The following is a 22025-nucleotide window of genomic DNA, read 5'->3' as shown; positions in this document are numbered from 1 at the left end:
ACTAAATTAAAATGTGACCTTATGGACGGGAAGTTTTCTACTAGCAACATGTTGGGTTGCAAGCTAGTTCATTTGTCATTAAATACTAGAGTAATGGAAAAACATGTGCTTTTTAATACAAGATGTTCAACAATGAGATGGACCTTTTCATCTTTTGTTGAGAGGCTTTCCTTTTTCTTTAAAGAATAGCCACTTGTGAAAGGTTTTCTGTCATTCTCAGGCATTTGAATTATATGAAAGGAAGGTTGCTCTCCTGCAGCAAAAGCTAAATGAGAGTTTACAGGAAAGGAAGGATTTTGAGAGAGAAATGCAAGACAGTATTAAAAGGCAATATTTTAAAGAAGTACTTCAGTCTGGAAAACAGGGTAAGCTTCTAGATCCAATATTTTGCAGTGGTACAACTGAGATTTAGTTCACAATTTAATGTGTTTTAGTTTGTTGGCCAGAGGGAATGATGCAGGTTGACAACATATTGATCTACACTATCTGAAAGGACTATTCAACTAAAAGGATGTTTTCTCTGTGGCACAGCTTCTACTGAGATCGTTAGCACGGAGAAAAGAGATGTTACCGTTGCTAATGAGAAGAGTTCTAAAATCACCAAAGGTCAGTATTTTAATTTGTTTCTAGAAAAAATAAAGGTTTTGAAAAACGTTATGTTTTGACAAATTTTCCAGTGCAGCTGCAGAGAAATTAAGTGGGTGCTGATATTGGGTGAAAGATATTGTGAAAGACAATGGAACATATAATCCAAAAAATCAGTTTAATTCAATTCAGTTTTATTTGTATAGCTTACTCAGATAAAAACATGTCAATTGTTTTGTGTCATTTAATCAATATTAAATGATTAATGCACAAGTGTTGGGTTTTGAAAGCTTGGTAACATCTACTGTTAAGGTTGAGGAAGGTTCCAATTAAGTCTGGGGATCTCTGGGCAGCCATTGTGCCACAGTCTGGTGCAGTAAAATTGTTGTGAGCTAAGGTGTGAAAATGATTTAAATTATATGGGTAAACAGATAAATAAATCCTAATCAGCATCCTAATTTTATCTATGAATAAATACATGTTTTCTTCCTTTTTTGGATGTTAATTGGATTGATCACTTTTTTATGCATGCCATGAGAATTCTAATGCGACAATAATTCTTTTCTCTTGGGTCAGTTCATATTTCACCTGACTCCACTGAAGAGGTGACTACTGATTCCAACTGGTTTCATGAAGTCCCTCTGATCAGTCAGCTGTCTGATGGGTAAGTCCTACATGCTGCAGTTGTGGTATGTTAAGCATCAGTGCGTACATAATTTTTTTATTTTAATCATTTTAGTATGGTGATGTGTAAATGTTTAAAGAGGAACTGTTTTCTATTTTTAACTCACTTCCCCAGGTGCGTTCGTTAAATTGCTTTTTCTCTCTTTGGAAATGCATGAATCAGTCTGTTAACAGTACAGTACATGTGCACATTTTCGTGTTAGCTCATGTGCATTTTTCCAAATCCTAGATATAGTTTACCATAGACTGGCTTTGTTGTAATGACTAGAACATTGACTTTGAATATTGATATTGACAATGACTAGAGCAGCAGTCAAAATACACTAACTGAACCTTCGCAAAAATAAACTGTTGTATTGTACTTATGTATAACTCTGATCATACTGCATTACAACAATAATATATTAGTCATATTAAAACACATTTCTATCATAATAACTAACAATATGTTGTGGCACCGGTATAAAATGTGAAGTTTTGCTGAAGTATTGACAGTGGGAGAAATGTCTGGTCGTGTTTGAATGGATGTTATGTTTCAATCAACAACCACCAGAGGGCAGTAACAACTAAGTAACACTAAGTCATCAAATGTGTTGGAAACGCATTTTGGGCTTTGTCCTGAATGATGCAGCAGCAACATACAGTTGTATGCAAAAGTTTGGGCACCTCTGGTCAAAGTGCATGTTTCACAGAATCTTTAAATTCTCTAAGGTCTAATTTCTATGAAGTTAACAGGGTACAAACATAAACATGACATATTTCTGCACATTTGAATGAAGAATTGCTATTTATTTTCTGAATTTAACTGTATTTGTTATGTGTCAATTATGCAGTACCCAGTATGAAACTGGTTAGATACATTGCGCCTGACCAAGTAGTTGTTGTTGAAAACACAATGATGTAAATTACCAGTGATCTTGCTTCACATAGGAACACAATTGTACCATACTGGCAAAGTGTTATGGAACAGTTGCAGATTGAAGTTTAAGATTTATAATTTCCAATGTGCTATTTTGTTGCGGTGATTTTTATTTTATAAGCCTCTCATATTAAAGTTAAAAACCTAAACAAGTTTTAGACATTCAGTAGGTAAATTGAAAAAGTACAAACATAATCATGGTTAGGAGGCCATCTTTTTTACACAGGAATATGCTTTAAAATAGATTAATTGTTCTGCCACTAGAAAAGATGCCTATATATTTTTAATTAGTCACCATTTTTTAATATTGCAAAATAAAGTTAGTATTTTGTCCATGTAGTAGCAATGTCACACTAATTATTTTTTATCATAATGTTTTTTAATTAAAAATTTACAATAACAATAACAATAACAATAACAATTTATATGGACAGGTAAGGTACACTGCTTGTAATGTCTGAATGTAATGGATGCATTTTATTTTTCCAGATAGCTTCTTGAGGTTAAAATGCACAGTGTCATAACTAAAGAACAAATGTAAAGAAATATGTTAATTTGTTCCTTCAGTACAGTAAATCCTGAATTTTAGTCCTAGCTGTTGCTTAGTGGTTCCTTCCCTGACATGTTCAGATCAGCTCCCACTAGGTTTTGATTGAGAGAATATTAAGCTGTCCAGGTTCCAAGGGGGTGACTTCACTTTCTACCATAGACTCGATGCCAAAAGAACCCTTTGACACTGCCTCCTCTGGAATGAAACAGGGGTCTGCACACTTAATTATTTATAAATTAAGGGATCCACTTAAAATATGCAATACTGACCATTCTATTTCTTTGGTTAGACTGGTATTCTGTTGTTCTTGCTTCATTTATATATTAGAAATACTGTACTGTATATATTTTTCTATACATACAACCTATATCTATAATAGATTTTTACTATACTGTATAGACAACAGTATATTTGTATTAGTTGCATCTGTGCTGGCATTCAAAATTTGGTTGCAAATTTCTAAATGTTAACATGGGAAACAACGAACCCTGACAAGTAAGTAAAAATAGGTCTTATATTGATAGGTGATAAATGTTTTGTTTGCACTGAATTGTATTGAAACAAATAAATATCTGCAAGAATCCAATAAAAATGTTGCTGCTGCTCCTCAAACTTCTAGAGGCAGCACAGAAACAGGATCCATTGATCGTACTTTTGACTTGAGTTCAGTTGCAAAAGGCATTGTAAGGACTTTATTTGGAAAGCTCAAATCTTTACTCACCCAGACTGAAGAAGATGTATCTAGTTCCAGTTCTCCTGCTCAAAGCAATGCAAAGAGCTCAAGTGTCAGCTCTTCACCAACAAATTCAGTGTTTTCTGATTCTGTGTCAGATATTTCAGATTTGTGCACCTATACAGTAGAAACTGCTGGAGCCATTTGTGAAGCAATGAAAAAAGAGTTCGACCAGGAGGTTTATTGCACAACAGTGGCAAAGAAGGCTTCAGATGAAAGCCTTCTGGCTAGAGAGGTTGTTACTTCAGTTTTGGAGTACCTTGAAGAGCAATATATTTTAGACACCATTAAAAGCCCTTCACCATATCCTGAAGACTGGGAGAGATATCTTTCACTGCATCTGTTCGACCAATAACAGGTGAAGGTTCTAACTGGTCCATTTTGGTGCACATGAGCTGCTCGGTGCTCCGGGTTTCCATATCATTGTCAGCTTGAGGAGCATCTGAAGACTCGATATCTGAATGTTGGAACTTCATAATTTCTCTCCCAAGAGAATTAACTATCTTTTTGGCCAGGTTCTCACTCTTGGCTGCTACTGCTTGCTGTAAGTTGTCTTTGGAACCAGCACTCTGCAGCAGTTCTCTGTAAATACAGCTGGCCACTTGTTTGACAGAAACCAGCTCACATTGGATATTGCTTCCCATTGTTGGATTACATTCTGAGGTATCTGGGGATGTAAATAGTTTCTTCGGCACATTGTCAATAATGCCCACAGCAAATTCACTAAGCTCCCAACAAGATAAACTTTCCATAATCTGTTCTTGTTTCTCCTCCCCCCTTTGGAGAAATAGGATGAATTCTTATGAGCAGCTTAGTTAAAATTTGTTTCACAATATCTGAATATGGTAGCTGAGTATAGTGAGTAGACATCGCGAGACAACGGAACGGGAGAGTAGAAGGCGGGAATATATGGTGTAAGGGAGTGATCTGTGTAGTTAATAAAATAGTTAAAATAATATAAGAACGACTCTTTATTAAGTTACACAACATTTATTGGGACGAGAGATGAGTGCTTGGCGAACTCAAAGCGAGCAGAACACTGCAGATTTTAGTTCTCGTGCTGGTTGAAACGAACTTTTGAATTTTCGGACTGTTCGTTAAGCTTGCGCCATGGAAGATACGGCCGCCGCGCCGAGAAGTTTTGCTTATGCCCAGCTTTCTCCACCGCTTCCACTGAACCTCGGAGCTCCGGATTTGTATACGGAATACAAGACATGGATGAAGTCGTACAGATGTTTTGAAATAGCCAGTGGATCTACAGAAGCTCCGGATGCCTGAGACGGGCTGCATTACTGCACTGCATCGGGGCGCCAACCTCGCTGGAGAAAAAGGTACATATGAACAGACTAGCTGCCTTAGACGCTTACTTTACACCGCGGAGAAATGTGGTTTTGGTACGGCATAAATGTAGGAATTCGTCTCAGGACGAATCTGTTGATGCTTTTGTGAATTCACTAAGAGAACTGGCTAAATCGTGTGACTAGGGAGTATTGGAAGCTGACATGTTAAGAGATCAACTTGTGGGAAAATGTGCACATAAGAGACTGCGTGATAAATTGTTGTAGGAGGGCTGACTTTAGAAAGAGCTCTTACAGTCGCTTACAATTCATGAAGCTGCTCAAGCAGAATCAAGAAATGTTTTTTGACCACAGTGAGATACCATAGCGTGTTTTTTTTACTCCCTGGCGGAAACGGGCTTCCATACTTTTCAACCATCTTTTCCTTTTCCAACATTTCCTAAAATATTGATTTTTTTGTGTTTTATTGAAACAGTTCTTACATAAAAATAACACCATTTTTAAAAATCATTTAGAATAATATTTTAATAAACACGAAGGTGCATTCATCATTTATCATCATGCAGAAAGTTATCTTTTTAGAAATAAAATTGGTGAACGTGTTTGGGGGTCATTTAATTTGATTCCAGACGTGTGCACCTTATGTAGGGGGTTTGCGTGTTCTCCCTGCTTTCACATAATCTTTCTTTGGGTGATTCCCTTCAACTTCCATCTTCAACACATGCTTGTTCAGTTCACTGGAATGTCTATATCGCCCTGTGTGTTTGTGTATGTACCCTACAAGAGGACAAGTATACTACTAATGCCGAGTTACACCTCTGGGATTCTGGAATAGACTCCTGGTCAGCTAAACCCTTAAACAGGAATAAGTAGCCTTCTGATAAAGGGTGGATAAAAGACAATTAATCAAATAGATCTTAATTTCACAACCTGTTGTTCACCAGACTGCAGAATAAACACAAGCAGGACTAACAGTTCCCAACAGACAGTCAAGTAATGAAAGAGACTACTGGAAATGAATCAGATGCCAGTTCTTCAAAGATAAAATATTATAGAAACGGAGTTCTCGTATCCTGCAGGTGATCAGACCAGCAATGTGATTGTCAGCGGGACTAGGCTAAAAACAAGCATGTGCTCATTTCATACATTCAGGGTATTAGAATAATAATAATAATAATAATAATAATAATAATTACTTACACTTATATAGCGCTTTTCTGGACACTCCATTCAAAGCGCTTTACAGGTAATGGGGACTCCCCTCCACCACCACCTGGATGATGCGACGGCAGCCATAGTGCACCAGAACAATCACCACACATCAGCTGTCAGTGGGGAGGAGAGCAGAATAATGAAGCCAATTCATAGATGGGGATTACTAGGAGGCCATGACTGGTAAGGGCCAATGGGAAATCCTACACCCCTACTCTTTTCAAGAAACGCCTTGGGATTTTTAATGACCACAGAGAGTCAGGACCTCGGTTTTATGTGTCATCCAAAGGATGGCGCCTGTGTACAATATAGTATCCCCGTCACTATACTGGGGCATTAGGACCCACATGGACCACAGGGTGAGCGCCCCCTGCTGGCCCCACTAACACCTCTTCCAGCAGCAACCTTAGTTTTTGCCAGGAGGTCTCACAACCAGGTACTGACCAGGATCACGCCTGCTGAGCTTTAGTGGGTTGCCAGTTGTGAGTTGCAGAGTGATAAAATGGATTGTATTCTCTTTTTTTACTAGGGATGTGATTTGAAGGACTGTATCCACATCTTATTGCACCCAGCCTGACCGTGTGGCTCTGCAGATCAATCAGTGAACACACATTTAGTTAGCTAATTTGATCCCTCTTTCATCCACTGAGTCTTTTTCAGACGTTCCAAGCTTTGGCATTTGTATTATGTAATCTTGGTCACAAATCCGAATGCAGATTCTGTCCAAAAGAAAGGATAATTCTCTTGCAACTAAACAGATAAGCAGTATAATTGTTGCAAATTTTCTTTGCTCTCACACTGCAACAGAAAGAAGAAACTGACCTCTGGTAATTGCAGAGCTCTTCTCCACAGCATTGAATTGGATCAAGTGATTAGACAATGGATGGATAATATTCCATGTGTCATGCTGCTGTGACTGAGAATATTGAGGGCATGACCTGTATAACTATAAATGGCTACAATACCAGAATTGACCATAATCAAAATTGCATTTCTACACTTCTTTTCCATCCCAAAGGATCCCAAAGTCCATCACGCATTGTTCACCATTATACCAGCAGTTCCTCGGAGCTACAGATGAAAAGTGGTTAAAAAGTGAGAAATGTCTTCACCAATTGTTTTAAGGAAAAACTTTAGGAAGGCCGGATTAAGAATTCCAGAGTGAAATCTAGCCAGAATACAGAGGGGTTAACACACCTATTCATTTAAACGGGGATCTGAAATAACCAAGTATGAAATTTAAAGCACGGCATTGCTACGGTACAAATACCTTCAGCCAAACCGCAAACAACCAGAACACATCTCGAGGCTGAGGAATTAGGAACCTTGTGAAATGGCCGTTCCGTTGTGACCTCATCCTACCGTCGCACCCAGATTTGTTTTTAAAAAGTTTCTGTCTGTACGTTTTTAATCCCTTTCTGCAGCTACCCAGCTACAGATACCAGCTTACCAATTTAACAGCTTCTTCCTGCATATTAGGTGCCGTTTTAGACATATCTAGAAAAGACACATACAGACACATCAACCGCCAAAAAGCAAGACTGGGCAGAGAGAGGATGTTTTCATCCTTATTTCACCGGTGAAGCCCAACTGAAAGGAACTAGGAGACAGCAGAGTGCAAGAGTAGCATTATAAAATGCTTTGAAAAGTATTTTATAAGACTATAAAATCTACTGTATATACAATATGCTTATATAAGAAATTAAGTCTGAAGGTGAACCGGACCCCTCGTCACATTACGGACACTACAAAAAGTAGTTATTTTTAGGATATTTTCTTCAGCAGCGCCACTTGCTTTCTATAACACAGTTAGGAAATGGAAGGGCGCATCGCGGTAGTCACTGGAAACTAGGTCTTGATATACAGAAAAAAGACATAGTTTTTAAAAATAGTATAGTTGGAAATTTCTGTATGTACTGTGGCCACTGTTTTGTTATGTTGCTCTGTACAAATTACTAATCAGTCCGCGCTTTTCAAACAAGGTGTTTATTACTTTGTATTATTATTATTATTATTATTATTATTATTAGAGGTGTAAATTATTAAAATGCAAACCGTGTGTTATATTTTTGGGGTCTCCAGGCTCCACTGGCAGAGCCAGACTGTTTGGGACGTGTGACCACACAGGTTTGATACCGTGAAGGCTTTGAGTTAGAATGGCGACATTCAAATTAGTATCCAAGATGTACTTCTTAAATTGAAATGTTTAGATCAACAAACTACACTAGCTCAGCCTTCACTCTTATACATATACTGTACAAACACATTCTATTGTTGTGAGCTCAAATTAAAAATCTAATGGAAAAAGTCAGTGTTGGTTTTGAAGTGCACACTCGGCTATAATAGTGCTTAGGAGAACTTTGCAACGAAGGGAGTGTGGCACTCTAGTAAAAGGCTGTGCTGGCTTTCAGAAAACAATAGTGAAGAAGTTCTTGGAGCTCCAGGAGCAGAACGAGATTCCCAGGATATCAGCTTCACCGATGTGAGGGAATGGCTCCTGGAGGAAGGATCCAAGAATATTTCAGACCAGTTTATGGCTAACAGAGACAGGTAATGACATACGGAAGCTCCTCACTCTTTAACAGCAAGTTCCTGCCTTTTAGATTCCCTGATTTGTTATATTTGTATCACATTTTTTTTTCGTTTCACTGTAAATATTACTGTTATGTTAAAACATTGGATGTCAAGAATACAACTGTAAGTAAAGGTTTGCCTTAAGTTAATTAATTGTGCAAGCAAGTGGATGTTTTGACTGAGTCAAAGTTTTCCAAAAGATAAACATTTAGAATAATAATTGCTTACACTTACTGTATATAGCGCTTTTCTGGACACTCCACTCAAAGCGCTTTACAGGTAATGGGAACTCCCCTCCACCACCACCAATGTGCAGCATCCACCTGGATGATGCAACGGCAGCCATAGTGCGCCAGAACGCTCACCACACATCAGGTATCAGTGGGGAGGAGAGCAGAGTAATGAATTCATAGATGGGGATTATTAGGAGGCCATGATTGGTAAGGGCCAATGGGGAATTTGGCCAGGATGCCGGGGTTACACCCCTACTCTTTTCGCCCTGGGATTTTTAATGACCACAGACAGTCAGGACCTCGGTTTTACGTCTCATCCGAAGGACGGTGCCTGTTTACAGTCACTATACTGGGGCATTAGGATCCACATGGACCACAGGGTGAGCACCCCCTGCTGGTCCCACTAACACCTCTTCCAGCAGCAACCTTAGTTTTCCCCAGGAGGTCTCCCATCCAGGTACTGACCAGGCTCTGCCAGTTGTGAGTTGCAGAGTGATATGGCTGCTGGCATTTGCTCTACGGAAATACCACATTCACAAATTCCTCTGCTGCTGTCTGACATTTTGACCTTGCCTTGTGGATTAAGCTTTCTTTTCTGTTGTTGTTTATGAAGGCACCAGGCAGGAGCTCCGAAAACAGAGGAGATATGCAGTGGTGAAATACAGCGTATGAAAGGTCTGCAGTACAGCAGACAGGCTGAGGTATGAGAATACAGTTTGATTTATTTTGACCCAGGGCTGCTCCTGGTCATCACCTGGATGAGAGATCTTTAATAGCTGGTTTCCTTCTGCATCTTAAACTGATTAGAGACATTTATATCCACTCTGGCAAGTGACTTTGTGACACCTCTGTAAATACAGCATGATTGGGGAGCAAGCAAAAGATAACAGGATCTCTAGCATAACTGTTTTAAAAGATGTTGTCTTTCTGACAAGTAATTAAGCATTTATGTTGCAAAATGCGAATTAAAAAAATTCTCTCACCTTATACTGTATACGCCTCTTCCAGCCGAACAGATTTCTGCAGAGTGGATACCCTTAGTGAATCATGTTACTGTATCGTCACACTTAGACTTCAGACACTTTTCATATGCTTTCTGCTGTTTGTCATCTGCTTTGCCTTTTCACTGACGGCTCTACAGATGTGGAAAATCAGAGAGAGAGAGCTTTTCAGATGAGGATAGAAGAAGATGCCCGGAGGGAGGTGCGACAGGCCCAGCTGAAGAAAGAGACCAGAGCTAGAAGGCACAAAAAGGTACTGGAGTAAGGGATGTTTGGATTCATCCTCTTAAGGTGAACTTTTCTTCATGCAAATTCCGGACCTGACACTGACCTTGCAGCTATATTTTGTTGTATTTCCAAGATGACCACCTATAGGTTTAAATTAATAACCTAAACTAATACTTTTTGGATCCTCAGTGACCACAATGAGCAAGGTATGTTGGCACCTCTTATATTGTGTGTCTACTCTAGGGTGGTTATGCCAAGATATGCTACAGAGGTGCCAAAGCACCATATTCTGGTAGTGTTTGGTGCCTCCAATTCATGGTTATAGCACTGCATCTCCAAAGCCCATGGTTTATCTCCAGCCTTAGGCACCTGCCTGTGTGGCATTTATTCTGCGTGTTGTGGGTTTTAATTCCAAGTAACATCCCAGAGACATGCTGCTTTGCATAATTGGCTGTTCTAAAGTATCCCTCAGGGGTATCTCCCCAAGAGGATCCAAGAGGGTGGTTGATGATCTCTCCTCTTCATTACCTAAGCATTAGAGGAGAGACATTGCTGCTTCAATCTCTTATACCCAGCCTGCAAGGTTCTGAACTACACACAGAGTCTTTCATCCAAGTAATGTCGGACCCAGCCTTTCTTCTTCTGAGCTCTGACCAGACCCAGCTTCCCAGCTTCAGGGTGCTGTAGATTGAGATGAGATTGGAGTCTCCTGTAGTTTTTACTTGAGCTGGAATTTCAGTGGTGCCCAACAGCTTCTGTCTGATACTAAATTAAAATGTGACCTTATGGACGGGAAGTTTTCTACGAGCAACATGTTGGGTTGCAAGCTAGTTCATTTGTCATTAAATACTAGAGTAATGGAAAAACATGTGCTTTTTAATACAAGATGTTCAACAATGAGATGGACCTTTTCATCTTTTGTTGAGAGGCTTTCCTTTTTCTTTAAAGAATAGCCACTTGTGAAAGGTTTTCTGTCATTCTCAGGCATTTGAATTATATGAAAGGAAGGTTGCTCTCCTGCAGCAAAAGCTAAATGAGAGTTTACAGGAAAGGAAGGATTTTGAGAGAGAAATGCAAGACCGTATTAAAAGGCAATATTTTAATGAAATACTTCAGTCTGGAAAACAGGGTAAGCTTCTAGATCCAATAATTTGCAGTGGTACAACTGTGATCTAGTTCACAATTTAATGTGTTTTAGTTTGTTGGCCAGTAGGAATGATGCAGGTTGACAACATCTTCAGGTTTACTACTGATTACAGAACTGTAGAATTTGTTTAATAAACACCTACAATTACAAAATTCCAAAGCTTTTCAATCATATGTCTGTATGAAAAGAATAATATGTATGCACTGAGATCAAAACTTTTTAAAGGGAAACACGCAGTAAGTTGCAGGCATCATAAAATAATACATTAAGAAGGAATCCTTCATTATCTTCAGATTGTTTAATTTCCAGCCACAACATGTAAATACATTATATTCAATATTTCTGTAATCCACATTTTGCATTTTCTAATTAAAACATCTACAGCATCTATTGATTTAAACTATCTGAAAGGACTATTCAACTAAAAGGATGTTTTCTTTGTGGCACAGCTTCAATGGAACATATAATCCAAAAAATCAGTTTAATTCAATTCAGTTTTATTTGTATAACTTATTCAGATAAAAACATGTCAATTGTTTTGTGTCATTTAATCAATATTAAATGATTAATGCACAAGTGTTGGGTTTTGAAAGCTTGGTAACATCTACTGTTAAGGCTGAAGAAGGTTCCAATTAAGTCTGGGGGTCTCTGGGCAGCCATTGTGCCACAGTCTGTTGCAGTAAAAGTGTTGTGAGCTAAGGTGTGAAAATGATTTAAATTATATGGGTAAACAGATAAATAAATCCTAATCAGCATCCTAATTTTATCTATGAATAAATACATGTTTTCTGCCTATTTTGGATGTTAATTGGATTGATCACTTTTTTATGCATGCCATGAGAATTCTAATGCGGCAATAATTCTTTTCTCTTGGGTCAGTTCATATTTCACCTGACTCCACTGAAGAGGTGACTACTGATTCCAACTGGTTTCATGAAGTCCCTCTGATCAGTCAGCTGTCTGATGGGTAAGTCCTACATGCTGCAGTTGTGGTATGTTAAGCATCAGTGCGTACAGAAAGTTTTTATTTTAATCATTTAAGTATGGTGATGTGTAAATGTTTAAAGAGGAACTGTTTTCTATTTTGAGCTCACTTCCCCAGCTGCGTTCGTTAAATTGCTTTTTCTCTCTTTGCGAATGCATGAATCAGTCTGTTAACAGTACAGAACATGTGCATATTGTTGTGTTAGCTCATGTGCATTTTTCCAAATCCTAGATATAGTTTACCATAGACTGGCGTTGTTGTAATGACTAGAACATTGACTTTGAATATTGATATTGACAATGACTAGAGCAGCAGTCAAAATACACTAACTGAACCTTCGCAAAAATAAACTGTTGTATTGTACTTATGTATAACTCTGATCATACTGCATTACAACAATAATATATTAGTCATATTAAAACACATTTCTATCATAATAACTAACAACATGTTGTGGCACCGGTATAAAATGTGAAGTTTTGCTGAAGTATTGACAGTGGGAGAAATGTCTGGTCGTGTTAGAATGGATGTTATGTTTCAATCAACAACCACCAGAGGGCAGTAACAACTAAGTAAAACTAAGTCATCAAATGTGTTGGAAACGCATTTTGGGCTTTGTCCTGAATGATGCAGCAGCAACATACAGTTGTATGGAAAAGTTTGGGATCCTCTGGTCAAACTGCGTGTTTCACAGAATCTTTAAATTCTCTAAGGTCTAATCTCTATGAAGTTAACAGGGTACAAACATAAACATGACATATTTCTGCACATTTCAATATAGACTTATTATTTATTTTCTGAATTTAACTGTATTTGTTATGTGTCAATTATGAAGTACCCAGTATGAAACTGGTTAGATACATTGCGCCTGACCAAGTAGTTGTTGTTGAAAACACAATGATGTTAACTACCAGTGATCTTTCTTCACATAGGAACACGATTGTACCATACTTGCTAAAGTGTTATGGAACAGTTGCAGTTTGAAGTTAAAGATTTATAATTTCCAATGTCCTATTTTGTTGTGGTGATTTTTATTTTATAAGTCTCTCATATTAAAGTTAAAAACCTAAGCAAGTTTTAGACATCCAGTAGGTAAATTGAAAAAGTACGAACATAATAATTGAAGTAGAAAAACACTTATATATATATATCATTGATGGAAAATATATATATATATCTGTATTCAACACTACAGTGTTGGTTCAGGCACATTGTGTAATATGTCGGGTGTTTTAACATTTCTTAAGCAGCTCCAACAATTACAGCTACACATCAAAGGACAGGACTTCAGACAGGACCAACCGGTCAACTCATGCTACATATCAAAGGGCAAGACGAATACACATGAAGCTATGAAACAAAACAACTTCCTGAGATCATACTGTATATAAGAGCTGGGAAACCCTTGTGGTTCGTCTGTCCTGCGGGGCAGACCCAACGCGCGTTGATGTTATTATTGAGCTCAATAAAACAACTGAATCCACAAAGACTGTGTCCTGCTCCTTGGATGTAGGATTTCCCACAACATCATGGTTAGGAGGCCATCTTTTTTACACAGGAATGTGCTTTAAAATAGATTAATTGTTCTACCACTAGAAAAGATGCCTATATATTGTTAATTAGTCACCATTGTTTAATATTGCAAAATCTAGTTAGTATTTTGGCCATGTAGTAACAATGTCACACATTAATTTTTATCATAATGTTGTTTAGTGAAAGGAAGGTGATTGAGAAGAGTTTATATGGACAGGTAAGGTACACTGCTATCTGTGGAGAAGAACTACCTTCTTCAGAGTCCTGATGCCCAGCAGAATGAGAGAGATGAGGCGAAAGTGACTAAGAAAAGAACAAATGGCAGTAGCCCCCCATCTTTCAAATTAAAGTCTCACTCCTCGGAATCAAGTGTGGGAATGGAAAGAGCAAACAGTGATATTGCTTTTGGGATCTCTAAAGCCAAAATCATTGAAATTGCTGAACAGATAGTCTCTCAGATCGTTGAAAAAACAAAGCGGGATTTCACCCCTGCGGGTAACAATTTACAAGAGAGTAACTCAAAAGAGTCATTATTGCTCCCAGAAGCTGCAGAAATCTCCATTTTGGAAAAAAGAAGTCCAAAATCTCAGATTCCCAACAATAGGGTCACTGTTATTGCCAAGGACATTGTAAATTCTGTTTTTGAAAATGTTTTGTTTGCACTGAATTGTATTGAAACAAATAAATATCTGCAAGAATCCAATAAAAATGTTGCTGCTGACTTCCGGTTAGAATGCGGATGGGAAAGGCAGCATAAATACGGATCTCCCAGCAACTTTGTAATAAAGTCCTGAAAAAGTGTTTTTTTTTCTACATTACGTATGAAAAAATAATAACTATGGCTGAAGGGGCTGTCAGGAGAAGCAGGAGAAAACTAACGACCGTGGAAAATGTCGAAATTGCAACTTCGGACCATAGTCGAAGTAGCTCAACGGACTCTGAACAAGATGGCGCAGACGCCAGTCTTCAGAAAATATTATATGAACTTAGAGACTTCAGATGGGATAATAAAGAGCAGCTTATGGATATTAAACAGAAGCTGAGCAAGGTTAATAAGAGACTGGATAAAGCAGAGGGACGAATCGAAGAAGTGGAAACAAGGGTCTTAACAAGAGAAACTGCGATAAAGAAACTCTTGCAACGACAAATTACTTTAGAAACTAAATTAACAGACCAGCAAGGAAGATCGCGCAGAGAAAACATTTGGATTTACGGAATCCCCGAAGAATCGGAGGGTCGCTGCATGGTCACCTTCCTTGAAAATCTGCTAGGGGGGAACTTGATTTACCGAAGGACGTGGAACTGGGAATTGAAAGGCCGCATAGAGCGTTAGCGCCGAGACCTAAAGGCCCTGACGCCAAACCGCGCTCCATTGTCGCCACGTTTTTAAGCTAAAGATAAAAGAGTTAGTGTTGCGTAAAGCTTGGCAAAAGAAAGAACTCTTCCACAATAACAAACACTTTTAGGGTGATAATGATTACCCCCCGACAGTACTAAAAAAACGTATGGAATATTCTGAAGTAAAAAAGGAGCTGAAATCGCCGAAAATTAAATTTCAGACTCCATTTCCAGTGAGGTTGCGGGTGTTTTACGAAGACGGCACCTGCCTATACCATTCAGCAGCATCAAGCGACTGTTTACTTGGCAGAAGGCTGGAAGACGGGGTGGTCCTGGGAAAGACCATTCCTCAAAACAGCAATATCAGGAGAAATTACAGAGTTTCAGGAGAAGACCCCCCTCGCAAGATTGAAGAAATTTGATAGTGAGTTGGTCGTGATTTAATAGTTAAGGGTTTTTTAAAAAAAATAAGTTTCCTGCCATGTTTTAAGAGAATTTGTACATGTCGGGACAGATACTTGGTGATTACGACAGATTCTTGGTGAATTTTTATTTTTCTGGTTACACTCCTTTTTTTTTCTCTTTATCATATAAGTTCGGATTTGCCACCGCCCCCTACTTAAGGGCCCTCCTCCAGAGGAGAAGGAGGATTTCCCTAACGGAGAGAAGCCCACATAGGGTTCGTTTGAAAAGAACCGCACAGTTGGAAGAAAGTACTCTGAAAGAGACGGAGATGGATACAGTTTTGTTTAAGATTGTTTGGTTAATGTCTTTGTTTATTGTGTTTTTTGATTGTGGTGCATTATTAGAAAAAAATTATAGGAAGAGGATGTTTAACAATATGAAACATATGTTGTATGGGAGAGATTTTGAAAGTTTTACCATTTACATAAAGTATGTCCAAGCAAGACCTTACAATAGTTACATTTAATGTTAATGGAGTGCTTAACCCTCTTAAGAGGAGTAAGATTTTGTCTAAAATGAAGAAAGGGGCTCATATTGCTTTTTTACAAGAAACACATTTGAGTGTATTGGAACATGAGAAATTAAGGAGAATGGGTTTCTCAAAAATCTATTTCTCCTCATATAAATCTGGCCATAGGAGAGGAGTGGCTATACTGATATCTCAAAAGGTTCAATTTGAGTTGCTTACAGAAGTTAAAGATAAGGAGGGGAGATATGTATTAGTATTGGGAAAAATTGAAGGGGAATTACTAACATTACTTAATGTATATGCTCCACCTGGTAGTGATTTTAATTTTTATTAAAAAATGGTCGATTTGATGGTTAATGCACAAGGGGTACTGATTTGTGGGGATGATTGGAATGTGCGTCTTAACCCCAGGCTTGATTCTACAAATATACCTTCTCAGAGAGATTAGTCACTGTATAAAAAGATTAATGTACTGATGGGGGAAATGGGAATAATACATCTTTGGAGAGATTTCTATCCAAGTGGGTGGGATTACACTCACTATTCCTTCCCTCATTTGGAATATTCAAGGATTGATTATTTTTTTTTATACACAAGAGAGATAGACATAGGATCCAAGATTGTGATATTGGTAGAAGTAATTTTTCAGACCATGCTCCTATGTCATTGTCCATACGATTAAGTAATCGGGAAAATACAACATGGAGGATGAACTCAAGTCTGTTGAACAATCCACAATGTAAAGAACAGATAAAACAAGAAATAAAACTATTTTTGGAGGAGAATGATAATGGGGAAGTGAGACCAGAGATGATATGGGATACATTAAAGGCAGTTATAAGGGGGGAAATTATTGCTCTGAGTAGTCATAAGAAGAAGGTAAAGCAACTACAATTATATCATCTGACTATAAAGTTAAAAGAGTTGGAGAAAAAACATCAAGAAAAACAGGATTCACAAATCATGAAAGAAATAAAGAAGCTTAGAAACAAAATAGATGTCTTACATACACAGGAAATTGAAAAAAATATATATTTACTTGACAAAAATATTATGAATCAGGGTCAAAATCACTAAAGCTGTTGGCAAGAAAATTAAAAAAACAACAGACCGATAATACAATATATAAAATAAGGGACCAGAACTGTAATGGTGTATTATATAAATGGGAAGAAATTCAAAACACTTTAACACATTTTTACAGAAAATTATATACACAACCCCATTCAGAAAGTGAAGAAAAGATGGATACTTTTCTGGAATCTCTCAGTTTACCAACTCTTACGGAAGATCCAAATAATATATTAAAAACGACTATAACACGAGAAGAACTGAATTCAGTGATTACGAGCCTCAGAGCTAATAAATCACCTGGAACTCATGGTTTTAATTCAGAATGGTATAAAACCTTCCGAGCTGAATTGATATCAAATCTTCTTTCTGCTTGTAATTCGGTATTAATTGATGGGAAAATGCCCCCATCATGGAGAGAGGCTATCATCTCAGTTATCCCTAAGGAGGGGAAAGATAGATTGGATTGTGGATCGTTCAGACCAATCTCAGTCCTTAATGTGGATTATAAAATGTATACAGCAATACTGGCTAAAAGAATTGAAAAGATTCTCCCTCATTTGATACACTATGATCAAACAGGGTTTATTCAAAATAGACAAACCCATGATAACATTCGACACACATTGCATATCATGAACCATATTCAGCAACATAATTTAGAAGCTTCTTTGATGAGCCTAGATGCTGAGAAAGCTTTTGACTCTGTTAGTTAGAAATACCTTTATAGGGTTTTAGGTAGGTTTGGGTTTTGTGAAAATATTATTAAAGGTATTCAAACTTTATATGATAGACCAACAGCACGAATTAAAATAAATGGTTATTTATCCGATAGAATAACTTTAGAAAGAGGGACTAGACAAGGCTGCCCTTTATCTCCATTGCTTTTTGCTCTATATATAGAGCCACAAGCCCAGTGGATATGACAAAATAACAAAATAAAAGGTATAACTACACAAGGTAATGAGCAAAAATATAGCACTGTACGCAGATGACGTTTTATTATATCTGGAGGATCCCACTAGTTCATTTCTAGAAGTAATGAAACTCTTAGATAGCTTTGGCTTGCTGGCAGGCTATAAGTTAAATGTTCAAAAAACACAAATTCTAACTTTTAATTACAACCCTCCTGATTTATTAAAAGGGAAATACCACCTTAAGTGGGACCCAAAGTTCAATGAGATATTTAGGAGTCTATTTACCAAAAGATATTTCGGTATTATAGTTGAATCTGTAAAAATGAGTCTACTGCCTCGGTTACTCTTTCTATTTCAAGCTCTCCCTGTAAAACTCTCTACAAAACAATTTTCAGAATGGGATAAGATGATTTCTAGGTTTATTTGGGAGGGGAGAAAATCTAGAATTAGTTTCAAAATATTGCAACTTTCAAAAGATAAAGGGAGTATGGCTTTACCATATTTAAAAGATTATTATTATGCATCTCAGGTTAAACCTCTCATTAATTCCTGTAATCCAGAATATCAAGCCAGATGGAAAGATATTGAATTGTCCCTTGTAAATAGCCCCCCAATTCAGGCACTATTAGGTAATAGAAATTTAGACAAAATTACTGAAAAAATATTCAATCCATGGATAAAGTTTCAATTAAGGACATTGAATATGATCACAAAAGAGTATAATTTAGGTGAGGCAATAAAGATACTCAGATGGTGCGCCTATGATACAGAGTTTAAACCAAATAAATTGGATAATAGATTTAAATTTTGGATTACAAAAGGAATAACTGCATTTTGTAATATAATGGATAAGAATCAGCTACAAAGTTTTCAGTTTGTAGCCATTATTTTAATAAGGAGATTATAAGGGGAGATTTAGATATTGTTAATGATGGAGTAGTGAAAATAGTTATAGAAGCCTACAAATCAGAATTAGGCAAAGGTATTAAATATAGATTATATAAAAGTTTTATGGAAAAGAAATCATATTCTACAGAGAATATATAAGATAAATGGGTGAAAGAAAGTGAAGTTAGAATTTCGAATGAAGAGTGGCATTTATGGAGAGAGTTTTGCTGGAAAAACATTGTTCGATTTTTCATTACTCCGGGTCAGAAGGCGCACCATACTGAGGAAAACTCTAAGTGTTGGAGACAGTGCGGAAACCAAGGTAATCATTGGCATATATTCTGGAACTGCCCTAAAATAAGGCTTTTCTGGAATGAATTACATGAGGCCCTGGAAACTATATTTGAAAGGAATGTACCCTTTACATTTGAGGCTTTATATTTTGGTAAACTGGATTTTGATTGGAGGGGAACGGATGAATATTTGTTTGGAGTCCTTATATCAGCAGGGAAGAAAGCTATAACAAGAAAGTGGCTTCTCACAGATCTACCAACATGAATGATTGGATTGAATTAATAAAAGAAATATATCTAATGGAAAAAATAACATTTTCACTAAAATTACAAATGAAAAAAATGGTCAAATATTGGTTTAGATGGGTTCAGTACATTAAACCTTTAAGGTCAGATTTTGTTGAGATACAGAATAACTGAAATGTAATAAGATACATTTATATAGTCTACTTTTCATATTCATAAATGTATACATCTTCCTTCTTTTGAATGTATATAGTTTTGTTAAAAAGTTATATAATTGTAAAAATTAGGGGAACAAACAGGAATTTGTGCCTGCAATGTAAGGCTGAATAATGGATGTTCATATGTAAAATGGTTTGGTTTTGTTCTCTAAAAATAAATAAAATAAAAAAAATGTTGCTGCTGCTCTTCAAACTTCTAGAAGCAGCACAGAAACAGGATCCATTGATCATACCTTTGACTTTAGTTCAGTTGCAAAAGGCATTGGAAGGACTATATTTGGAAAGCTCAAATCTTTACTCACCCAGACTGAAGAAGATGTATCTAGTTCCAGTTCTCGTGCTCAAAGCAATGCAAAGAGCTCAAGTGTCTGCTCTTCACCAACAAATTCATTGTTTTCTGATTCTGTGTCAGATATTACAGATTTGTGCACCTATACAGTAGAACTGCTGGAGCCATTTGTGAAGCAATGAAAAAAAGAGTTAGACCAGGAGATTTATTGCACAACAGTGGCAAAGAAGGCTTCAGATGAAAGCCTTCTGGCTAGAGAGGTTGTTACTTCAGTTTTGGAGTACCTTCTGGACAGAGCATTAAATCAGATGCAGAAAGTGAAGGGTCAGAGAAGATGCTGAGGACCTCCAGCTCTGTATTCCATAGTACAGCAACAAGGATAATAAGTGAAATTATTGAAAAAGCAGCTGCAAAATGTATATCTTCTGGACTTGCCCATCTCCCTGAGCAACCAAACAGTACAGCTGATGATGTATGTAAAACACCGGATGCAACAAAACATGCTCAAGAAGCAATGTCCTCAGACTCTTCTTCTCATGTGCAAAACACTGAACTGGCTTCAGATATTGTTGTTGATGTTTAAGAAAGACTACATTACGCTACATGCATTTAGAAGATTTCTTTCTCAACAGACTACAAAGTTAAATGAGAAAGTTGTGATACAGCCCTGTTACCAGGAACATCAGAAATTAAAACTGATACTAGAACAGCTGAGCACCTTAGGACAATGACTGAGGAACTCTTCAAAACTGTGAAGAAGAAACTGAAACACTTTTGGAATCAGAAGAGCCTGTCTTTGTTCAAAGCAAGGAAAGTTTTATCTGCTAAAGAGCAGAGATCAGCAGATTCACTTGAGATGTTTCCTCCTTCAGTCCAGGTTTCACACCTGAGCTTTAGTGAACCACACTTGACTAAGAAAAGCATGTCAGTACCAAACTTGGCACCCCGTAAGCATCTTAGTGAAGATTCAGAACCTTTAGGTGTGTTAATGAACGTTGATTTCTCAAGGCAAAGCAGGACTACTCAGGAAAATCAGGCAAATTTAATCATCTGTGCCAAGGATGTTGGCAGTCAGATATTGCAAACAATAAATAGGGATGACAAAGGATGTTGCTCAGGAGCAAAGCAAAACCCTCAGAAGAAACCCTTTAAGCAAGTGAACTGGTGGATTCTGTTTTATCTACATTTGAAAATCTTAAAGTTTCAGATGTGGTCTTAAAGCCAGATTATGAAACAATGCACCTCTCTGGTGAACAATATGGGAAAGACAGGATGTCTAGTGCAGAAGACACTGTCCATAAAGAATACACTAAAAGTAACCGTAGAGAATATTCTGTTCAACGTTTCCCACCCATAAATGTGCCTGGGATGGTGATTGATTCTTATACAGATGACACAGAAGTCATGAGTCAGGAAACTCCCTATAGAGTCCTGACTGATGCTTCATCAAAGCTTCAGGATCAACCTACATTACAGCAGAACAAGAAAATGAATTGACATGTAAAAGCAATCAAGTTCCCCGGTCCCGTGTTTGGCGTGTTGCTGGTCTCGTCACTGAGAATATAGCATTTCATACCCATTCCAATAATGTTAACTTGAACATTGAAAAGCTTTCAGCTGAAGAGGCGTCCTGTGCATCTCAAGTACCAGGAGCCACAGCAAAGCACAATCTCCCCCCACTGCAGACAAGGGTTTCAGAAGAGCCTAAGGACCAAGTCAGGACCTCCACAGAGAGTTCTACAATGAGTCCTATTGAAAGGAAAGTGGAACAACTTGTCTCGAGTGGATCTCTGCGTGTATTTTCAGAAGAAAATGTCAAAAATGTTTTCCATTTAATTTTGAAATCAGGAATAACAGTACAATTGGGCACAGCTCACAAATCTAATTCAGATCCAACTTTAACGAGCCGTCTAGTAGTTCAGGATTTATCCCATCCAAAGTCCTCAGAGCTTTCTATGCAGTTGTTGTATTCATTTACTGAGAAATCAGTGAAAAGGCTGTTGAAGCAGTGCCTCAGTTTTCCAGATTCTCCAACTTTTCACACAAATGAGAAAGATGTTTCACTTTTTCAAGAATGTGATACAAATACGGAATTTAAGTCTTCCCAAAGGATTTCAGAGAAAATGTCTCTGACTGCCAAGGATCACAG

The sequence above is a fragment of the Lepisosteus oculatus genome, unplaced genomic scaffold (assembly GCF_040954835.1).
Source record: "Lepisosteus oculatus isolate fLepOcu1 unplaced genomic scaffold, fLepOcu1.hap2 HAP2_SCAFFOLD_327, whole genome shotgun sequence".
NCBI classification, from domain to species: domain Eukaryota; kingdom Metazoa; phylum Chordata; class Actinopteri; order Semionotiformes; family Lepisosteidae; genus Lepisosteus; species Lepisosteus oculatus.
Note: the sequence above shows the minus strand (reverse complement) of the source record.